The sequence below is a fragment of the Schistocerca nitens genome, chromosome 4 (genome assembly GCF_023898315.1).
Source record: "Schistocerca nitens isolate TAMUIC-IGC-003100 chromosome 4, iqSchNite1.1, whole genome shotgun sequence".
NCBI lineage: Eukaryota > Metazoa > Arthropoda > Insecta > Orthoptera > Acrididae > Schistocerca > Schistocerca nitens.
This window is the reverse complement of record NC_064617.1, coordinates 880,059,188-880,082,802: the sequence shown is the minus strand read 5'-3', so window position 1 is coordinate 880,082,802 and position 23,615 is coordinate 880,059,188. Positions and strand designations below refer to the sequence as shown.

At 44.6% G+C, this 23,615-nt stretch overlaps 1 pseudogene; it reads left to right on the top strand.

Moving 5' to 3' along the window:
• Positions 1-17,992: 17,992 nt before the first annotated feature.
• LOC126253820 (5S ribosomal RNA) lies at positions 17,993-18,109 on the top strand (annotated as a pseudogene).
• Positions 18,110-23,615: the final 5,506 nt, after the last annotated feature.

Here is a 23,615-nt window from a genome sequence, read left to right as displayed (position 1 = left end):
GTATAATATATTTGTCCAATGAATACCCGTTTATCATCTGCATTTATTCTTGGTGTAGCAATTTTAATGGCCAGTAGTGTAATACATGACCAGGCAAAGACAGCAAAGAGTACCAAATGCTTTAGACAAGATGTTGTAGAGAACTGTTTTTATACAAAGCTAATTGGTTGTTTACGAGAGATGACACTTCTGCCCCTAATTCTTACTCGATCCATTTCTTGACATTAGATATGTGATGCAAACCTCTGGGCCCACGAGACCTGACCGTTTCTATTTCAGTCGCGTACTGATGAACTACACACCTCACCCGAAAAGGTCCAGAATAGACATTGAAAAATTTGCTTCTAATATACTGGTGTCTTTTGGACAGTCTACGAGTTTTAACGAGAACTTTATCTCCTATTTCAAGGGTTAATTGTCATATGTCCCTTTTGTCGCCTTTTCCCACTTTGCGCTTCCTTTCTAATATTCTCTATTGCCAACTTTAATACTTTTCTGTGTCGTTGTCGCCTTTCTGGTGGCCAATCCATCAGTTCTCCTGCGCTGTTGGGAGGTGACTGATATCTCACGACTAGTGTGGGCTGAGCGTCGTGGTCCCTCGTGGAGTTTCGTTCAGTATCCCCTGAAAGTCGGCCAGATATTAATCGCCCTGACGGTGCTTATTGTGGCAGTATATTCTGTATAGTTTTGCTAACGCCTTTATAACCCTTATTGCGGGATTTCCGGCGCGAAAATAACGTGAAAAGAACACTGGTTTTTTCCCCCCATTGCCTTAGGGTGTTTACCCAAGACTTTGGCCGAAATTGTGGACCATTGTCCGAGATTTATTTACGCTTCCTACCTCTCTGAGGAAATTCCTCTTAAGTGCAGACGCCACCGTTTTCCCGGTCGCAGCGCGCAGTGGGGGTAAACGTCACGTACTTGGAGACTAACTCCTTCACGATAAGGACATACCGATATCCCTGTGTGGTTTTGTGGGAGGGGTCCAAACAGGTCCGCCGCTCCTAATTCTTTTAATCTACTCGGTATAATAGGGTGTAAGGGTGCTCGACAACACGGGATCGAATGTTTTGCCTTCTGGCAAACCTTACACGTTCGAAGCACTCTTTTGACCCTACGTTCCATGCTGTTAAAATACACCATTTGCTTCAATTGCATACAGTACTTACGCGCCCCTGAGGTGTGTGTACCATATTCATTTATTAATTACTTCTTCCGGCACACAGACCAACCACTCGTCATTGTTGATGTCACATCTGGAAAACAACACGCCCTTCCTTAACGAGTAGAACCGACGCCATTCTCCGACGCTACCGTCCTGCAGCTTAATTTTGACTGAGCTCCACACCTCAACTTTGTCTTGCTCTCTTGCTATACTACTGAGGGCTGCACTTAAGTAATTTTCAAAAGTAACCGGACTCATAAACATTCCTTTGAACTCCTCATCCTTCACCTGCGTCAGTCCAATCGGACCCCGCGACAGGGCATCTGCTACCACGTTTTGCGGACCAGGAATGTCGAAAATTTTGAAGGAAAATTCTCGAAGATACAAGGCCCAGCGCAGAAGTCGATTGTGTGTAAGCTTCGCCGTCGTGAGGAACTGCAACGCCTCGTGGTCCGAATACACCTTCGCACTGCGACCATACATGTAATACCGAAACTTGGTGAACCCCCATACAATGGCTAATGCCTCTAGTTCGGTCACCGTGTAGTTTCTCTCGGCTAAGTTTAAAATACGACTTGCAAAAGCCACAGTTTGCGGGACAATGTTGCCGACCTGGTCGCAATCTTGAAAAATGGTAACTGCTATGCCATCCTGGCAACTATCGAATGACATAGAAAATTCCTTCTTCAAGTCTGGATGAATCAGGATGGGCTCATTCAACAATGCCCTTTTCAATGCGTCAAACTCCTCTTGTGCTTTACTGTTCTTTTACCCTTTAGCTGGCACAGTCGTGGGGTAGTAACACTTTGTATCATAATGAACCGTTTGTAAAAGTTTATTAAGCAGAGGAATGCACGTAATCGGCGCTTTGTTCTGGGCGTCGCATACTCTGTAATCGCCTGCAACTTATAGGGGTCAGGATGGATACCCTCTGCTGAGACTATATCTCCCAGGAAGTGAATTTCCTTTCTCCCAAATTCAGATTTGGCTAAGTTGACACTGAAACTTCTATTTCTCAACGCCTCCAATAATGACGTGAGCACCCTGTCGTGCTCTTCCAATGATTCTTCCGCGATTAACACGTCATCAGTATAACACGTAATTCTTTTCCGGAGGGTTTCCGGTAAAACTGTGACCAAACCGCGGATGAGGGCGGCAGAAGAGACAATCAGAACGGAAGCCGTCGGAACGGATAAGGGCTGCCAAAACAGAGAAAAACCGTGTATTTCCTGCATTCCTTTGCCAATGGGACCTGCCAGAAGCTGCTGTGCAGATCGACCGACGTGAGCACACGTACGCCATGAAATTTCAGGAGCAGGGTGTCCAGCGTCTCTGGCCGATCGGTTTCTGTCTCAATAATAGTGATGGTCTGCCTCGAGTCCAGAACTAAACGGATCGACTCATTCTTCTTCACAACCGGGTGTATCGGACTGTTGTATTAGCTTAACGCCGGTTCTATTACACCTTTGCTCCAGCATAGGCTTAATTTCCTGTTCTACAACCACACGGTGCACTACAGGTATGGGATAAGTTTTCGCAGCAAACGGCGTATGGGGCCTCATTTTAGATTCGTACTGGAAATTTTCTATGGGCCCAGATAAGTCTGAAAAAACAGTTTTGTACATCCTGAGAATCCCACATAGTTGTTCCCCTGTCTCTGTCGATCCTAAATGCCGCATTTTCCCGCGGATTACCTCCTCTACTGTTTTCTCGTTATCCTGATCTCCTTCATATATATCTAGCGTGCACAGGCGCACTTGCGCGTCATCATCCTCGCCAATTACGCACATTCCAAGGAACACACATCCCACTCCTTCTTCTACGCGTTCCTCATCGAAAGCAACAGTCATCTTTGTTTTATGATCGCTCAAATGGACGCACATATTATCAGAATCAAGAACAGCCTTATAATGTACCAGAGAGTCCCAGCCAAGCACTGCCTCAACTGCTAGTGACGGCACTATCAAGAACACGGCCGTAAGGTCGCACGACTGACAAGTAAAATCGATATACCCCTGCTCTTTCGTCTCTACGCTCTTATTCCCTACGGCACCATGCACTCTTCTTTTCTGCAAAGGAAGCGTCGGCCACAGACTCTTCTCGCTGCACGACGCGAATACATCTTCTCTCATCACCGATGCCTCGCTTCCCGCGTCAAGTAGACAGGGAATCGTAATTCCGTTAATAGTTATACTGATTGCAGGGCATTTGACCGAGTTTATTACTGTTGTTTCCTCTAGTAACATGTCACGGATATCTTCGAATTCTAAGCGCATTGCGTTGACATCCTAAGTTTCATTATCCTGCTCGCTCCTATCACTGCTATTCACGCGTCCCTACTTTCGTTTATATTGTTGCCTCAGGAATTACCGTGTTGGCTCCACTGACCTCCAGTCTGTTGTGTGCAACACATTACCATTATCGGGCCGCGATCTTCCCTAAAGCGTCTCCAACCTCTATCACTGCGCCGTGGGCTCCAAAGGCCACGCCCACGCCTGTCGTTACCACGATCGTGGTTACTATTGCGAGCAAACTGAGGCCTCCAACTCTGGTTGCAGCACAGCCCGTGGTTCCCGTCGTGATTACCTTCGAAGCTAACCACGTTTTGCTGCTCATTCGTTTCTTTCTGCATGTCATGTTACTGGGTGCGGGGGTTTATTTCACGGTTATGGCGTGGTGCCTTTTTGCGCTTAAGAAAATCCTGAGTGCGGAAGGATACGAACACATTTTACAGCAGTGTGAACTGTGTATAGTAGAGGAACGGTCCAACGTATCTGTATACTTTTGCTGTCATAAGAATGTTTTCAACGACGAGGCAGACCGTATGAAATTTATTAAGGATGGTATGATGGGAATTAATTCAATTGGGAAACTTCTTCTACCCCAGTGAAAAGTATCTTCAAATAAAGTCTTAAAATTAGCGTTTTACATTATTTTGTAATTAGTGTACCCAGTGTAATAAAATATTCTTTCATAATGTTATGTCATTTCATCGTACTGCACCGAAATAAAACGTTATTCACCTTTGAGTTCTTTCTACATTCTAAAGACACCACTGCAAGTAACATATAGAATATGGCTATCGTAATGTAATGTAACACCTTCTCATCAGCTATCCTACCTACCAACCTAATCCTCAGCATTATTCTGCAGCACCGCATCTCAGAAGCTTCTATTCTCTGTCTGTGTTTCAATTCCACATAAGGCCACACAGCTAATAAATACTTCCTCTGAAAACTGCCTGATATTTAAATTTACATTCGATTTTTACTTAGAAGAAAACTTTTCTTACCATTGCCAATATACATCATACATCGTCTTCATTTCTTCCGTCGCGTCGTCGGATTTGCTACCTAAATATAAGAGTCCTACTACTAGTTTCAGTATTTCATTTCCTAATCTGAGTTCCTCAGCATCTTACGACTTCATTCGACTACAGTCCATTATTTTTTCTTCTATTTACTCGTACACAGTCTACTGGCGTTAATGTGACCACCACCTATGTTCGACGTTGACACGCACGAACCGCACACAGGCGGCAGGTGTCAGCCCAGCAGTGAACAGTATACACTACACAGAGTGAATTTTTCCACGGTGTACATACTCTAGGGATTGATCGGTGAGAGGATACGGAACAAAAAAGGTCTAATGAACGTATGTCCGAGTATAGACCATTGATTCTGTCATACATTGTTACAGAGACTGCGTTCTAATACGCGCTGTTCCATACAGCCACAGTTACAGTATGTGCTGAAAATGGTTTCCATGTGCCTCAACGCATGCCTGTACGCCCCGTAGCATGTTCTGTCTGACACGTTCAAATCGGCCAGGTTGTATCCCAAATCTGTCAAAGGAAGCATGAATACGCTGCTCCAGTGTCTCCGCATCTGGAATGGGCTCCACATACACGATACTTTTGAGATGGCCCAATAACCAGAAAACATAAGGGTTGAGGTCCAGTGAACGAGCAGGCCATGCTACTGGACCCTCCCGTCCCATCCATCGACCAGGGAAGCCACGATTGAGATGCGTCCGGACGTTAAGAGCAAAGTGGGGTGAATTACCATCATGTAGCGGCCACATTACCATTCGAACCATCAGTGGCACTTCTTACATCAAGGGAGGTAAAGTGACCTGCAAGAAACGTCGATAGTTCCGGCCTGTTGTGCGAAGTTGAAGGAAGACTGGACCCAAAATACGGTCGCCAGTTATCCCGGCCCACACATTCCGGCTGCACTGGCGCTGATGGTTCGCTGTCACCATACCTTGGGGGTTTTGCGTACTATTCCACAGATAACTGTTATGGAAGTTGAAGATACGACTGCGCATAAAGGGGGCCTCATCTGTGCATAGGATGGATGACACAGATCCCAGAATCGTGGTTGCCTGGTGAAGAAACAAGTGATAAAATTGTTCCCGATGTGCAAAGTATGTCACTAGTAAGCCCTGCATAAGCTGTATGATAAGGGTAGTAATAACTGTCATGGAGAATGTTCCACCCGGTCGTCTGGCTTCCACTGTACTGGTGGGCCAATTGCCTGGTACTGGCACGGCGATCGTCTTCCACAGTGTTAATCACATTTTCCTCCAAGTCTGGTGTCCGAACATTTCGGGTACGTCCTTCCTGAAACGAGCCTCTCTCATACAAACGGCGAAACACTGTTGCAAACACTGTTGTTGTCGACGGGGATAGGTCTCCTGATACAATCTTTCTGCCCATCGTCCATTTACATTTGCCTTTCCGCAAGAAAACACCATGTCGGCTATCTCTCGATTCGAATATAGAACCATTGTGTACAACGCTGTATCACAACCACTACAAGGTGAGTCAGCAAGAGAAGTGACTCGGACGCAACATTACCAATAAGCACGGCAGGAGAGAGCGCTAGGGCATGACGTATGAGGAACAGTACCATCGCCGGCCGAACTGGCCGTGCGGTTCTAGGCGTTGCAGTCTGGAACCGCGAGACCGCTACGGTTGCAGGTTCGAATCCTGCCTCGGGCATGGATGTGTGTGATGTCCTTACGTTAGTTAGGTTTAACTAGTTCTAAGTTCTAGGGGACTAATGACCTCAGAAGTTGATTCCCATAGTGCCCAGGGCCATTTTGAACAGTACCATCCTCTAGGAGGAAACCATGCATACTGTAACTGTGGCTGCATGGTACTGCGCGTGTTAGACCACAGTCCCTGTAACAAACTGGAATTGAATAAATGGCGTTTAGCACGGAAACCATGCATTTCCGGACATAAGTTCATTAGACCTTTCTTCCATACCCTCTCACCCATCAATCCCTAGAATTTGTAGACAGTGGAAAAAGTCACCGTGTATAAAATAGTCTTTCTAGACTCAGTGTGGACGTGGGACGGCGGCTGGTCAAATATTTAACAAAGAAGTTCGCCAAACATCCGTGCAATTTGAGCAGTTACTTTATTTCATTTTCGCTGCCAGTTTCGGTAATTCAATATGCCTTTTTCAGGCCCCAGATGCATATTTGAGAGCTGTATATCTACATCTACATCTACATCTACATGACTACTCTGCAATTCACATTTAAGTGCTTGGCAGAGGGTTCATCGAACCACAATCATACTATCTGTCTACCATTCCACTCCCGAACAGCGTGCGGGAAAAACGACACCTAAACCTTTCTGTTCGAGCTCTGATTTCTCTTATTTTATTTTGATGATCATTCCTACCTATGTAGGTTGGGCTCAACAAAATATTTTCGCATTCGGAAGAGAAAGTTGGTGACTGAAACTTCGTAAATAGATCTCTCCGCGACGAAAAACGTCTTTACTTTAATGACTTCCATCCCAACTCGCGTATCATATCTGCCACACTCTCTCCCCTATTACGTGATAATACAAAACGAGCTGCCCTTTTTTGCACCCTTTCGATGTCCTCCGTCAATCCCACCTGGTAAGGATCCCACACCGCGCAGCAATATTCTAACAGAGGACGAACGAGCGTAGTGTAAGCTGTCTCTTTAGTAGACTTGTTGCATCTTCTAAGTGTCCTGCCAATGAAACGCAACCTTTGGCTCGCCTTCCCCACAATGTTATCTATGTGGTCTTTCCAACTGAAGTTGTTCGTAAATTTAACACCCAGGTACTTAGTTGAATTGACAGCCTTGAGAATTGTACTATTTATCAAGTAATCAAATTCCAACGGATTTCTTTTGGAACTCATGTGGATCACCTCACACTTTTCGTTATTTAGCGTCAACTGCAACCTGCCACACCATGCAGCAATCTTTTCTAAATCGCTTTGCAACTGATACTGGTCTTCGGATGACCTTACTAGACGGTATATTACAGCATCATCTGCGAACAACCTGAGAGAACTGCTCAGATTGTCACCCAGGTCATTTATATAGATCAGGAACAGCAGAGGTCCCAGGACGCTTCCCTGGGGAACACCTGATATCACTTCAGTTTTACTCGATGATTTGCCGTCTATTACTACGAACTGCGACCTTCCTGACAGGAAATCACGAATCCAATCTCACAACTGAGACGATACCCCATAGGCCCGCAGTTTGATTAGAAATCGCTTGTGAGGAACGGTGTCAAAAGCTTTCCGGAAATCTAGAAATACGGAATCAACTTGAGAGCCCCTGTCGATAGCGGCATGAGAGCCCTGTCGATGGGGCATGAAAATTGCATATTGAACTACCGAAACTGCCAGCGAAAATAAAACAACTTCTCAAATTACACGACTGTTTGGTGAATTTCCTTGTTGAAAAAGTATATAAAGTATGTGGGATAGACGTGGAAAACAGTGTAGTCGTTGTCGTATTGCAGGAACGGAGCGATTTATCTGGCGTGCCGAAGGGCTTTAGCATTGGCTTTCGGGCCAAGGATGGAAGCATTTCCGAATTGGCTAAGTTTGTAAACCGTTCGCGTGGCGCCTTGGTTAAAGCATTCCATGCATGACGAAATGGTGCTATCTGCAACCAGCGCCGAGGCAACTGTGGCACCACGAACCATAGGTGACAGGGGTGAACGGCGGCTGCTGAGATGTGTACGGGCGAGTAGACGTGCAACTGTTGAGCAGCTGACCGGCCAGTTGAACCAGGCGGCTCCCGGCCGCTGAACGACTGTCCAGTGTGCGTTGCTGCATACGAGCCTACACAGCAGGCACCTGTTTCATGCACCTATCCTGAGTACTGTACGTCGGCGACGAAGGCTGGAAGTTGCCCGCCAATAACGCAACTGGACGTCCACTGAATGGCGATAGGTTTCCTTTTCAGATGAATCGCGTTTTATGCTCAGTCGGACTGAAGGCACACACCCTGCAACAATCGTTGTAAGCGCCCAGGTCGGAGGAGAGAGCATTAGGAGCTGGGGAATGTTTTAGTGGCATTCCCTGGCTGATCTCGTCATTCTCGAAGGCACAATGGATCAACACAAGTCTGTTTCTATCCTTGAGGACCATGTCCACACAAAATGCAGGGTTTTCCCCCTCGGCATGATGGCAGCTACCAGTAGGACAATGCAACGTGTCAAACAGCTCACAGTGTACGTGCGTGGTTTGAAGAGCACCAGAATGAGTTTACCTCGCTCCCCTAACCACTAGACTCCCCGGATTTAAACTCAGTAGAGAATCTGTGACACCATCTGTGTCGGGCTGTTCGCGCCATGGATCCTAGCGCAGCTGGCCACGGGACTAGAGTCGGCATGGCTCCATACCGCTGTCCGTATCTTCCAGAACTTCTTAGACTCTCTTACTGCAAGTCTAGCTGCGGTCCGCACTGCAAAAGTTGACTATTCAGGACTTTAACAGTTGGTCAAACTTATATGAGTGGTCAGTGTAAATTCTTTTCAAGACACTATCCATTCTATTAAACTGACCTACTATATGTTTATCGGATCTGACAGAGTAGCAATGTCACCGGTAAACCGTCAAGTCTTTATTGCTTCACCATGAAATTTAATGCGTTTTCCAAATTTTCTCCTTGGTTGCGGTCACTATGTATACACTGAAGAGCCAAAGAAACTGGTACATCTGCCAAATATAGTGAAGGGCCCCGTGAACACGCAAGAGTGCCGCAACACGACGCGGCATGGACTTGACTAATGTCTCAAGTAGTGAAGGAATTGACACCATGAATCCTGCAGGGCTGTTGATTAATCCGTAATAGTACGACGGGGTAGACATCTCTTCTGAACAGCACGTTTCAAGGCATTCCAGATATGCCCAATAATGTGCATGTACGGTGAGTTTACTGGCCAGCGAAAATGTTTAAACTCAGAAAAGTGTTCCTGGAGCCACGCTGTAGCAATTCCAGAAGGACACATCCAGAATTGCTACAAGTCCGTCGCAATGCACAATGGACATGAATGGATGCAGGTGATCAGACAGGATGGTTTCGTACATGTCACTCACCAGAGTCGTATCTAGACGTATCAGAGTTTCCATACCACTCCAACAGTCCCCTCCTGACATGCGGGGTACACGAGTTTCTGGGATTGTCTCCATACCCGTACACGTCCATCCGTTGGATACTATTTGAAACGAGACTCGTCCGACCAGGCAACACGTTTCCAGTCATCAACAGTCCATTGTCGGTGTTGGCGGGCACAGGCGAGGCGTAAAGCTTTGCGTCGTGCGGTCATCAAGGGCACATGAGTAGGTCTTCGGCTCCGAAAGCCCATATCGATGATGTTTCGTTGAATGGTTCGCACGCTGACACTTGTTGATGGCCCGGCATTGAAATGTGCATCAATTTTCGGAAGGGTTGCACTTCAGTCACGTAGAACGATTCTCTTCAGTCGTCGTTGGTCCCGTTCTTGCAGGATGTTTTTCCAGCCGCAGCGATGTCGGAGATTTGATGTTTTACCGCGTTCCTGATATTCACGGTACACTCGTGAAATGAAAGTATGGGAATATACCCACTTCATAACTACCTCGGAGATGTTGTATACCATCGCTCGTGGAGCAACCATAACACCATTTCCAAACTCACTTAAATCTTGATAACATGCCATTGGAGCAGCAGTAACTCATCTAACAACTGTGCCAGACACTTGTTGTCTTATATAGGCGTTGGCGACCGCAGCGCCCTATTCTGCCTCTTTACATATCTCTGTACTTGAACACGCACGCCTATACCAGTTTCTTTAGCGCTTCAGTGTACACTGAATAAGATTAGGACTAAGCTGTAGCATTGTCTGACTCCGTCCTCAACTGCTGCTTGTTTTTCATGTTCTTCGACTCTTATAGCCACACTCTGGTGGCTGCACAAATTGTAGTAGTTTGGTCCCTGTATTTAGTGTAGCTCCAAGACGAAAAGAAGGAATCGTTTGTAGTTGTGCCGTATACTAGCCCGAGGCGTAGCGCCTCTACGTCGTACCTATTCATATTGGACATTACATCAGTGATTAGACGTGCAGTATGAGTCACGTGCAGGACAGATGGCGTGAGATGCCGGTTTGTATGTAGTTTGTATGCGACCTAATAGAGATCATAGCTGACGGATACTGTTTAAGCTGCAGTCAAAATGCTGTCAATTTTATGACTGAGTGGAGGTTGAATGTTATATACTCTTTTATGTAAAGTTTTTATACTGTACGGTGAAGTAATTTACCACATGACGAATGTTCGAGAATGACGTGTATGTTAGTCATTCGTATCAGGGAATTTGTTATAAACTGTTTCGTCAATTTATGGTACTGGGGAAATGAGATTATGCTTTCGCTAAAGTAGTTTTGTTAAGAGGAAATAAATTTTATATTTGTGGGTTCTCAAAATTTATTTATGTTAATTTACTGTTCTGATTCAGTGACATATTTTCATTGGTTCTGTATATATGCACGTAATTCAGAGAGTTTGATGCTACTTTCCGCTTCGTTATGATGTTTCCCTGCCAATCATAAATTAACATATTCGCGTGTTTTTTTGTGGAACTAGGAACTTCTTTTGTGGAGAGAGATGAGTAGAGTCAGGGTTTCGATGTCATAGTGATCAGACCTACTGATATATGCTCCGTCAAAAATGATTAATATTGTGATATTTCGCTACTAAAATGTTTGAAAAGTACCGCAAAGTGTAGAACGGAGTTCGATTTAAAGCACAGTGTGAAATTCGGAACATTTGGTGACATTCAAATAACTAAACTTCGTGTGGCGTGTTGCTTACTCGGAAACGTGAACATTTTGTGACGTGAAACTGATAATACCAACATTTCAGCGAGCTGTTCTAAAAGAAACAATCCGTTTGTAAACTTTCGGTGAAGAATAATTCATAGTTATCATAAACTGGCTACGGTTATGAATGGTGTGTGAGTGTGAACTTCCCAGACATTGTAGAGCCTGGCCGGGTAGTGACACGAAAAAAAAATTTTTTTTTTCCCTGCTACTTGTGGTTACAAGATGTACAACCGTTTCTTTTTTCCGGCTGAGAACGACATTTCAGTAACTTCAGGGAGGCTTGCTTGTTGGAAGAAATTGATCACAGGGTGAGTGGAATTCCGCAACGCACCTCACCGCCGCGAGCTGATTACCCCATTTAGTGATACAGATTTTTTGCACTGTTTGAAGTACCCAGGACTTGGCACCTCTACTCTACTGGTGACGTGATCTACTACTAGAGATCAGAGGACTGGCAGTCACACACTGTTTCATCAGCTGCAGCAAACAGCGTCTGCTCCCTCCACTGACGGCCAGGCGGAAGGATAGCCAGAGGACAGAAGTCGGCACACAGAAGCCGAGACAGAAGGACGACCGGTTAGAAATCTGAAACGTTTCGGCCTTGCTGGCGACCGCAGAATCGTCTCGTGACAACTCTCAAGCTCCACCGAGCAGACACGTGTTCCGCCGCCCACGGCTGCTTAGTCAACAGCTTGTTCCTGACTGCCGTCGCACTCCCTGGCCCAGAGCAAGCATTCAGTTCTGACGTTGTCACGGTATGTTTGTTCCTCTCTCCATCCGGAAAGATAACATTGGTGGTGCCACAGATGCCTACGATCTTAATAATAACAATAAAATGTTTTAATGTCATAGAAATAATAAATTGCTTAATTAGAATATGATGCGTAAAATTTTATAATGTGATAATAATATTAACGTGTTTACCTGATTGCTTAGTACGTGACTTTATCATTGTTGTTGTTGTGGTCTTCGGTCCAAAGACTGTGCGGCGGCGCGGTTCCTTCCGTCCCTTTACGACGAACCTGCACCTACCTGTGAACATCGTCTCAGCAGATCATCAGCAGGGAAGCCGAGCGAAACCTACTGTACTTCGACGTGAACCAGGCTGCAATTAACGTCGCTAATCTACGTTTCGGGAGAAAATTTTCACACGAAATGAAAGGTTGGAAATTTTGTCCGTAATTAATATATTCTGAAACTTAGGTGAACAAGTATCACTGCCAAGCCCGTGCTAGTCTTAACACAGACACTCATAATCCCTTTCACTCACGTTAGTAAGTTTATGGTGTTGCATTTCCCGAAAACGTAATAGCTACAAAAATGCGGATTGTTATTGATTGAGAATACTCGACAAATATTAAGTCTGAAGGTACCTAATGCAGTCACATTTCCCGAAAACGTAATAGCTACAAAAATGCGGATTGTTACTGATTGAGAACGCTCGACAAATATTAAGTCTGTCGGTACCTAATGCAGTCACAGTTTTTAGCCACCGACCTGCTCAATACGCCACGCGGAATTTATGTCTTTTCTCGTCACAAAATTCACTTAAAAATTCCGAAATTTCTACACACCCATCGGAATAATTATGCCGTCACTTTACACCACTTTTGATGTAAGAAACACTGCTAGATACGGCAACTTATCATTTCCATCGGAACTACTTCTACACACGTCCGAACTGTTTCATGGCTAGGCTCCAACTCCTCTCTAGAATAGTCTAAGTCTTCTCTACCAGCAGAGAATGGCGCGCGAAGAATATCGCTTCACCATTGGTCAGTTTACTCAACAGCCAATAGCAAAACAACATTCTCCCGCGTCAGTTCGCGCTTTTCATCAATAACAATCGCAAAATAGTAAACCTAACGACTGCACTTTTTACCGACGTAATTATCTAATATGCTCAAGTTTTGTTTATGCATAAAGTTAGTTATTATTGTTATTTATACCTGAATTAACTTTCCCTTTACCATAAACTTACTTTACAAATCTATTCTACAAAAATCCCCTTTGTCAACATCCATACTTCTTCGAAATGTTCCCACTCTAAATCCCACTACATAACTCGTAAAACAATTATCTCCATATTAACCTTAAACCACACTCACACATCATTCATACTGCTAAAACATATTTATAACATTTTGCATACACAAAAAGACATAATAACACTTTATGAAAATACTAGAACAGTTTATGAAAAACATTCTATTACTTTAGTGCACTCTAGTGGGCACAATCGAAACTAAATCACAGTCCCCTATCCAATACTGTCCTCTATCGGCTGATACATAAACTACGTGTACGTCCAGTCTCGCGTCACCATCTGTCACTATCCAGCTCTGAGACACATTTCGCACTTAACCGCCTCCCAAGCAGGATCGGTATACGGCGCTACGCCTCAACTGGTTTGATGCAGCTCCCCATGCTACTCCCTCATCTCTGAGTAACTAGTGCAACTTACATCCTTCTGAATCTGCGTAGTGCATTCATCTCTTGGTCTGCCTCTACGATTTTTACCCTCCACGCTTCCCTCCAATAATAAATTGGTGATCCCTTGATGCCTCAGAACGTCTCCTACCAACCGATCCCTTCTTTTAGTCAGGTTGCGCCACAAATTCCTGTTCTCCCCAGTTCTATTCAGTACTTCCTCATTACTTACGTGACCTACCCAACTAATCTTCAGCATTCTTTTCTAGCACCCATTTCGAAAGCTTCCACTATCTTCTTGTCTAAACTATTTATCGTCCATGCACTTCCGTACGTGGGTAAACTGCATTCAAATAAATTCAGAAAAGCCTTCCTGGCACTTAAATTTATACTTGATGTTAAAACATTTGTCTTCTTCAGAAACGCTTTTCTTGCCATTTTCAGTGTACATTTTATATCCTCTCTACTTCGACTATCATCAGTTCCTTTGCTCCCCAAATAGCAAAACTCATCTACTACTTTAAGGGTCTCATTTCCTAATCTAATTCCCTCAGCATCACCTGATTTTATTATCCCTGCATTACCCTCGTTTTGCTTTTGTTATTGTTCGTCTTATATCCTCCTTTCAAGACACTGTCCATTCCAGTCAACTGCTCTTCCATGTCCTTTGCTGCCTCTGATAGAATTACAGTGTCATTGGCAAACCTCAAAGTTTTTGTTTCTTCTGCATGGATTTCATTCCCTACTCCAAATGTTTCTTTTGTACCCTTTACTGCTTGCTCAATATACAGATTGAATAGCATCGGGTATTGGCTACAACCCTGTCTCACTCCCTTCTCAACCACTGCTTCCCTTTCGGGCCCTCGACTCTTATAACTGCCACCTGGTTTCTGTACAAATTGTAAATAACCTTTCGTTCCCTGTATTTTAGCCTTGCTACGTTCAGAATTTGAAAGAAATTATTCCCGTCAACATTGTCAACAGTTTTCTCTAAGTGTACAAATGCTAGAAACGTAGGTTTGCCTTTCCTTAAACTATCTTCTAAGATAAGTCGTAGGGTCAGTATTGCCTCTCGTGTTCATTTCTACGGAATCCAAACTGGTGTGCCCCGAGGTTGGCTTCTACCAGTTTATCCATTCGTCTGTAAAGAATTCGTGTTAGTATTTTGTAGTCGTGACTTATTAAACTGATAGCTCCGTAATTTTCACTCCTGTCGATACCTGCTTTCTTTGGTCTTTAGCATAGCTTCCAAGAAAATGAAATTCAGAGAAATACATCGTCTCGTTTAAAAGTTTCAGAAATGCTTGTGTCATACAGTTAATTTAATAATTACAACAAGAACAAACTCTCACAACCCTTACGTCCTAATTTATATGATATAAAATCGAAATGTGTGGATATTAGCAGTACGCTTGTGAGAGCCTGTGAATGAGGAGAATGGTGTTTCCGTCGGTCATTTCGTCTAAGATTGAGAATCCAGATTTCCTGCGTCCCCCCCCCCCATCATAGTGGACGGCTTTACTGCTTTTCCCTTTCTTTCTTGTGTTACACTTCTTCATATGTGTCGCAGGTTCTACTTGTGATCTTACGATCTGTGTTGGATTCGTTGTTGACACCAGTTACGGTCAGCCAGTGACTGTGCACCGTTTCCTTCCTGGAATCTTAGCTGGAAGCAGTCACTTCGGAACAGAAACTCAAAGGCTGGCCGTACAAAACAATAGTTACCCCAGAGCGCACGAACAGCTGAATCGTTAGGCCTTTATGTTGACGGCGCAGCAATAGGGTCACGTGCTCAACCGTGCTTGTACTGTCTCTAGGTGGGCATAAGGCAGTGACGACCAGTGAGGTACACTCCTGGAAATTGAAATAAGAACACCGTGAATTCATTGTCCCAGGAAGGGGAAACTTTATTGACACATTCCTGGGGTCAGATACATCACATGATCACACTGACAGAACCACAGGCACATAGACACAGGCAACAGAGCATGCACAATGTCGGCACTAGTACAGTGTATATCCACCTTTCGCAGCAATGCAGGCTGCTATTCTCCCATGGAGACGATCGTAGAGATGCTGGATGTAGTCCTGCGGAACGGCTTGCCATGCCATTTCCACCTGGCGCCTCAGTTGGACCAGCGTTCGTGCTGGACGTGCAGACCGCGTGAGACGACGCTTCATCCAGTCCCAAGCATGCTCAATGGGGGACAGATCCGGAGATCTTGCTGGCCAGCGTAGTTGACTTACACCTTCTAGAGCACGTTGGGTGGCACGGGATACATGCGGACGTGCATTGTCCTGTTGGAACAGCAAGTTCCCTTGCCGGTCTAGGAATGGTAGAACGATGGGTTCGATGACGGTTTGGATGTACCGTGCACTATTCAGTGTCCCCTCGACGATCACCAGTGGTGTACGGCCAGTGTAGGAGATCGCTCCCCACACCATGATGCCGGGTGTTGGCCCTGTGTGCCTCGGTCGTATGCAATCCTGATTGTGGCGCTCACCTGCACGGCGCCAAACACGCATACGACCATCATTGGCACCAAGGCAGAAGCGACTCTCATCGCTGAAGACGACACGTCTCCATTCGTCCCTCCATTCACGCCTGTCGCGACACCACTGGAGGCGGGCTGCACGATGTTGGGGCGTGAGCGGAAGACGGCCTAACGGTGTGCGGGACCGTAGCCCAGCTTCATGGAGACGGTTGCGAATGGTCCTCGCCGATACCCCAGGAGCAACAGTGTCCCTAATTTGCTGGGAAGTGGCGGTGCGGTCCCCTACGGCACTGCGTAGGATCCTACGGTCTTGGCGTGCATCCGTGCGTCGCTGCGGTCCGGTCCCAGGTCGACGGGCACGTGCACCTTCCGCCGACCACTGGCGACAACGTCGATGTACTGTGGAGACCTCACGCCCCACGTGTTGAGCAATTCGGCGGTACGTCCACCCGGCCTCCCGCATGCCCACTATACGCCCTCGCTCAAAGTCCGTCAACTGCACATACGGTTCACGTCCACGCTGTCGCGGCATGCTACCAGTGTTAAAGACTGCGATGGAGCTCTGTATGCCACGGCAAACTGGCTGACACTGACGGCGGCGGTGCACAAATGCTGCGCAGCTAGCGCCATTCGACGGCCAACACCGCGGTTCCTGGTGTGTCCGCTGTGCCGTGCGTGTGATCATTGCTTGTACAGCCCTCTCGCAGTGTCCGGAGCAAGTATGGTGGGTCTGACACACCGGTGTCAATGTGTTCTTTTTTCCATTTCCAGGAGTGTATTTACGTCTAAAGGGGACATGGTACAAATGGCTCTGAGCACTATGGGACTTAACATCTGAGGTCATCAGTCCCCTAGAACTTAGAACTACTTAAACCTAACTAACCTAAGGACATCACACACATCCATGCCCGAGGCAGGATTCGAACCTGCGACCGTAGCGGTCACGCGGTTCCAGACTGTAGAGCTCAGAACCGCTCGGCCACCAGCAGCCTGGTGGACATGTTGCACACACATGGGTAAATATAAGGATGTGACACGGTGGCAAAAAGGAACAATAGTGTCTGTCCGCTTCCGTGGCCGACGGAGCGTGAAATTGCTGGATTTGACGGTGTTTCGCCACGGCTATTCAACGTGTGTACAAGCAGTGGTGTAACACACGTGGCCACAAAACACGACTTCAGACTTGCAGTCGGAAAAAGATCTTGACTGAGAGAGACCAACGACGCTTCTCACAGGTTTTGAATCAAAATGTTTAAGTAGTTCTAAGTTCTAGGGTACTGATGACCTCCGAAGTTAAGTCCCATAGTGCTCAGAGCCATTTGAACCATTTCTGAACCTCGAAAGCGGCCATTGCTCACACAGGCACATAATGAAGGCAACAGCAAAGTTCTCGGGGCTGGAAGAATAAGTGACTGCTTTTCTGAAGACTCCCCCACTCTACTACATCTGGATTAGCCTGAAAAATCACCTGGCTTGACGCCCAGTAAATATTTGTGTGACTCACTGGAGCAGGGGGTGAAACGGTGACATAAGCATCCCCGCGATTTGGTGGAATTTCGCCGCCGAAACCTCAGCGAGTGGCTTATCCTGGAAGTGATGTACCTGCACAACGTTGCGGACTCACTTTTCTGACCAAATCCAGGGGGTTCTCAGGACCAGCGGCCGAATTTCAAGGTATTAAATGGTGCTGGTAGTAATTTCTCTAGGATCCACTATTTATCATATATATGAGCTTATGTAACCCGTGTTGGCAACGGCCGTGCCGCAGTGGATACACCGGTTCCCGTGAGATCACCGAAGCTAAGCGCTGCCGGGCGTGGTCGGCACTTGGATGGGTGACCATCCAGCCGCCATGCGCTGTTGCCATTTTTCGGGGTGCACTCAGCCTCGTGATGCCAATTGAGGAGCTACTCGACCGAATAGTAGCGGCTCCGGTCAAAGAAAACCATCACAACGACCGGGAGAGCGGTGTGCTGACCACGCGCCCCTCCTATCCGCATCCTCATCTGAGGATGATACGGCGGTCGGATGCTCCCGGTGGGCCACTAGTGGCCTGAAGACGGAGTGCTTTTTATCCCGTGTTAAACATACACTGTCTGTTTTGTGTCGTCTCGTTGTACCTGTAGAGTTGTACCATGGGAAGCAAGGAGAGGATGTTGTTTGGTGGCCGGTATCCTCTTTCTGTAACACAACTGCACGCATGTATTAATAGGATTCTTTATTAACTTAAACAGGAAGCTACTTAAGGCGGGTAGGATGTCAAACGGGCCGACTTGGAGCGGGAGAGGCACCACACGACGTTTTAATTTCCACTGTCTATACTTTTAGAAAGAAATTCATAAAACTTGGTCAGCATGACCAGGAAGGATTCAGGATTCACACTCATAGCAGTGGAAGTTCAAAAGCATAACAAAATAACTTTTTTTTACATGTGAAATTTCATCATTTTTTTACTTACTATTGGCTGCATTTGTTGCTGCAGGTGCACTTTTCTTCATAAGTAAGAAAGATTCTTCGGTGAATTTTGTACAGCATACAAACCATACTTACAGCTGTATGAAACTCTAGAATTTATCTAATTTGTGAAAAATTGAGTGAGCTGTTACATTTTAAACTTTATGTTTAGAAAAAACTCAAATTTTGTAGTTGATTATCTCAATTTTTACCAGTTTTTAATAGATTTGGAAAATTCTAGAGTTTCATACAGCTGTAAGTATGATTTGTATGCTGTGCAAAATTCATCGAAGAGTTTCTCTTACTTATGAAGAAAAGTGTATCTTTAGCAACAAATGCAGTCAACAGTAAGTAAAAAAAATGACGAAATTTCATATGTAAAAAAAAATTCATTTTGTTACGTTTTCGAACTTCCGCTGTTATGAGTGTGAATCCTGAATCCTTCCTGATTTTATTAACTTCCTTGTAAAAATATAGACAGTGGAAATTAAAATGTCCTTTGGTGCCTTTCCTGCTCGAAGTCAGCCCATTTGACGTCGTATACCCCTTAACATAAAATAGTCCAGGTGTTGTGGTACAAGCTCTTCCGTAATGTCCATGTTAGCCTCACTGCTGGTGAAGTGCAAGTCCCGCAATTGTGTGCACTAGTCTGGTCGCTAAGTACTGACTGACTCCGAGCTGGAGGCTGAGCCAACTGCGACTGGAGACTCGCACTCGGTGACTCACTGGATGACTGACTGCGCCCTCCGGTCCGCGGCAGGGATCTAAATACTGCCGGCCGAGAGGGCAACGGCGGCACATTGCCTGCGAGTCTGTCTTTGGCCTCTCTCCTGATAGGTGCGTTACTTTCACCTACTATCGATCGTTTCACAGACTCTTTGCCGCCTGGAGTGGTGCCGCCAGCTTACACCAGCACCATCGGCACAAAAATATCTGGATACGTGTTGGTGGGCATTAATAAGGCGTATTCCCACTCTTCACCTTTATAACAGCTTCAGATTTACTACAGACACTTCCAACAATATGCCTGAATGTCTGTGGAGCAATAGTAGCCCATTCGTCCTTAAGAGACGAATCAGAAGAAGGCAGTGATATCAGATGCCGAGGTATGCAGTGAAGTCGACGTTCTATGTCATCCCAAATGTGTTCCATTGGGTTCAGGTCGTGGCTCTGGACAGGCCAGCCCATTTCAGGAAGGTTTATTGTCCACAAACCATTGTCTAACAGATGCTGCTGTATGACAGGGTGCATTGTCAGGCTGATATGTGAAAGAATTTTCGTCTCCGAACTGTTCCTCCAGTGTAAGCAGTACAGAATACTGTAGAATGTGTTCATGTCCTTCTGAATTCAAGTGTTTTCTTGAGCGCAATAGCAAGAACCCACCCTAACCACGGAAAAAACCCCATAATACAACAACACCTCCTATGTACTTCACTATTGGCGCTACACATGAGTGGAAATAAGGTTCACCATTAACTCGTCAAACCCAAACCCTTCCATCTGACTGCTCCGTAAATCGCGTGATTCATCACTCCAGACTAATCAATTTTGGTCACCCAGTGTCCAGTGGTGCCACTCTCCACAGCACTTCGAGTGTCTCTTGGCGTTACTGCAGGAATGTGTGGATTGTGACTAGCTACCCACTCGTTGTACCCCATTCTTTTTAACTCACTACGCACAGCCATGGCGCCACCTGGACTGTTGGTTGCACTTTGGAATTCACTAGCCATTCTTTTCGCTGATTTCATGCAATGTTTTGTAACCACCATACGCAAAGCTCGGCAGTCCCTGTTCGTCAGTATACGGGGCTTTCCTGGTCTTGGTTTAGCAGTGATTGCACCATCGTGTATCTACTTAACAATGACATACCAATAGTCAACTTGGGCAGCTGTACAAAAGTTGAAATGTCAGTCATGATTTGTTACCCAGGCGACACCCAGTAACACCCAGTAACTAGGGGTTTAAAATACTTCTGATCAGATACTGTAGCTTGTAATTTCTAGGTTATTTGCTCATTTTAGAGCCTCTTTGCTTTCATGCTTCTTCATGAAAGGAATCTGAGAAATTCAAAAATGAATACGTGTATAAAAAGCATTTCTTTTGCCGAAGAGTTTTTTGAGGAACTCACAGCCATTACATCCCTCACCCATCCCGCTCCTGCGTGTACTCTGTATTTCACACTCCGGTGCTTGGCAGAGGGTTTATAGTACCACTTTCAGACTATTTCCTTACGGCCTCAGTCTCGAATAGTTGTGGAAAAATGAAGGTTTAAGTTTTTTTGTGCTGGTTTGAACTATCATATTTCATTGTGATGACGTCCCGTTTAATTGGCTTGACTTTTTGTACTTCCATCCTTGTGTTCATGGCCTGCGGGTCATCGGCCTTACTCTTACGTAATAAATATTATTATATTGCAACCATATTCGGAGACTCAGTACGCCATCATCGGGCCTTAACTGACATTGAAGGCCTGAATTCAAATCGTATACACGACCTCGTCAGTGGCCAACACCTAGTTGATATTTGGACAACATGGTTGTGGAGTAACAGCGATTGATATACAATTAATTTACCATTAATAAAACAGTCTTGATCGCGATTAAGACTGTTTTCTTAATACTAGCCTAGTTGATAATTGAAGACACAATATCTGTTTTACAGTATTCTACGGAAGCCAGTTCACAGATGTTCGCCACTGATGGGATCGTGTATACGATTGGAATCCTCCCCTCAGTGTCAGTTAAGGCCTGCTGGTGGTGTATTAATCACCGAAACTTGTTCCATTGCTATTTTATTACATTAAAACGATGGCTTTAGATGTTTCATTTTTTACGTAAAAGTCTTGACAATCCTAGCTGGAATTTTTAGTCGAAATTACGTGAAAAGTATTCGCTGCAACACAGACGCCTTTCACTGGATAATTCCCATCCTCCTCTTTACTGAAAACAGAACACGGGACGCCCTTCTCTGAACTTTTTCGATGCCTTCTGTCAATCCTACCTGTTAAGGATTCCGCACTGCAGGGAAATAATCTAAAAGAGCACGAATAAGCGTAGTGCAAGCACCTTCTTTAGTAGATTTGTTGAACTTTCAAAGTGCCCTGAAAATAAAATTCAGTCCTTGGTTCGTCTTATGTGCAGAACATTTCAGTTGTCCATAACGGTAGTCCCTGGATAAGTACTAGACTCAACAACATCTAACTTTGTGTCATTTGAAGAGTGGAAGCAGAAAACTTTGTAAGTGCCAAATCTCAAATTTGTCAGGAGAATCAAAAAACAATGTATCCCTTTTTGTATATAACTTGCTTTACATCCAAAATTGAGAAAGTTTGTAATATCACAGACTGCTTTGCTCGCCTCATCACTGCAAAACCTAAAGAGACAAATTAGAAAATAAATCATTTATTAAGAACTTTTTAAGTGCAACACCAGGGAACACTCTGGTTGTAAGTGACAATAAGAAAATTTTTGTTCCAAGTGCCACTAACACAGGCACTACAGTTCATTTGTGATAATAGAAGTACAGAAACACGTCAGCTATGTCTTACCTAGTACAAATGTAGCCAACAAAAACATGTAAGGCGTTCACCACCCTGCTGGAGCAAATGTAATTTCGATGTGTTGCTCACGCGCTGCCTGCGACAGAAAATATCTTTGCTGCAATAGAGTCGCAGGTCAGAGCAGTCTCGGTAGTTGTTGCAGTAGCTCGCTACTACAGTGCAGTTGTAGTCTCTCGCTTGTACAGCGCAATTCATAGCCATGTACTGTAAGGTAAATTTTATTATTTTTATTGGCATGCGTGTAGTTAAGTCACTTGTCTGAGATGTTAATATGAATTTGTTTCAATCTTATTATGATTCGTCAGCACCAGTTGACCCAAATTTGTAATATTCAATTTTTCATATAATGGATTGCAGATCTTTATCAATAATGTAAAGGATTTTCAGAATATAATTTTTACCAGTCTAAAAAAAGGAAGGAATAATTTTGCCTTAAGTCATTACCAGTTCCGATCCAGTGATTTATTTAAATTTAAATATTGCAGAAATTTTCTCAGATCATAGTCATGTGTTCTTTAGACCAACTGTGCAGCTATGTCATTAAGCAAAGTCAGTTTTTCTAATAATTCAGATCCCAGACAAATGCTGTTCAGTATTAGTAGATAGGCCAGCATAGCACTAATCTGTGCCATTCACGAGCAGATATATAGACAGAGTTATCCGACGACACCATCACGAGGTAAGAATTTTTCAGTTTATTCAGACTGATTTCACAGGGGCATGGCGTAGGGCTGCTTACATCAAAATTTATCAGTTTTCATGAGTTAAGACATAAAAAAATTATCATTTTCATTTTTTATGCGGGAAGGTTACAAACCATTCTTGACGTCTTTTGCATTTTTCAAGAGAATAACCAAACTGAATTCTTGAAAACCTCTCTCAGTATTGACACCTGCTTTCTACACATCTCCATTGCTGGGATCGAAGTTGCAATTTTTAGTGTAAAACGCCCTATGCTGTTGAGGAAGTGATGGCAACAGTGTCATCACGTCTTTCCGTTTTGCATCTTATAAATATGGCTTATCTTTCAAAGTTCAGCATGGCGTGCAGCTGTCATTGCCTTTCCTCTTTTGAACACACTGACATTTTTACCATTCTTCTGTTTCAGAGTAAGAGACCTAGACGTCGAGCTACCATGATCTTTGAGAGTTTTTTTTTTGTATATCTTTATTTGATGTAATCACACTTACTCTGATATTGCACATATTTTACTATGTGGCAAATTAGTTGTATACACTTATACATTACCTAACTCCTGGTATAATATTAGATATTTGTTACACCAAACTTATTTTTTTGTTACAGGATTATGTATTCCTCTTTTCTGACATTATGTCAATTGAACACTGTAGTGGGGAA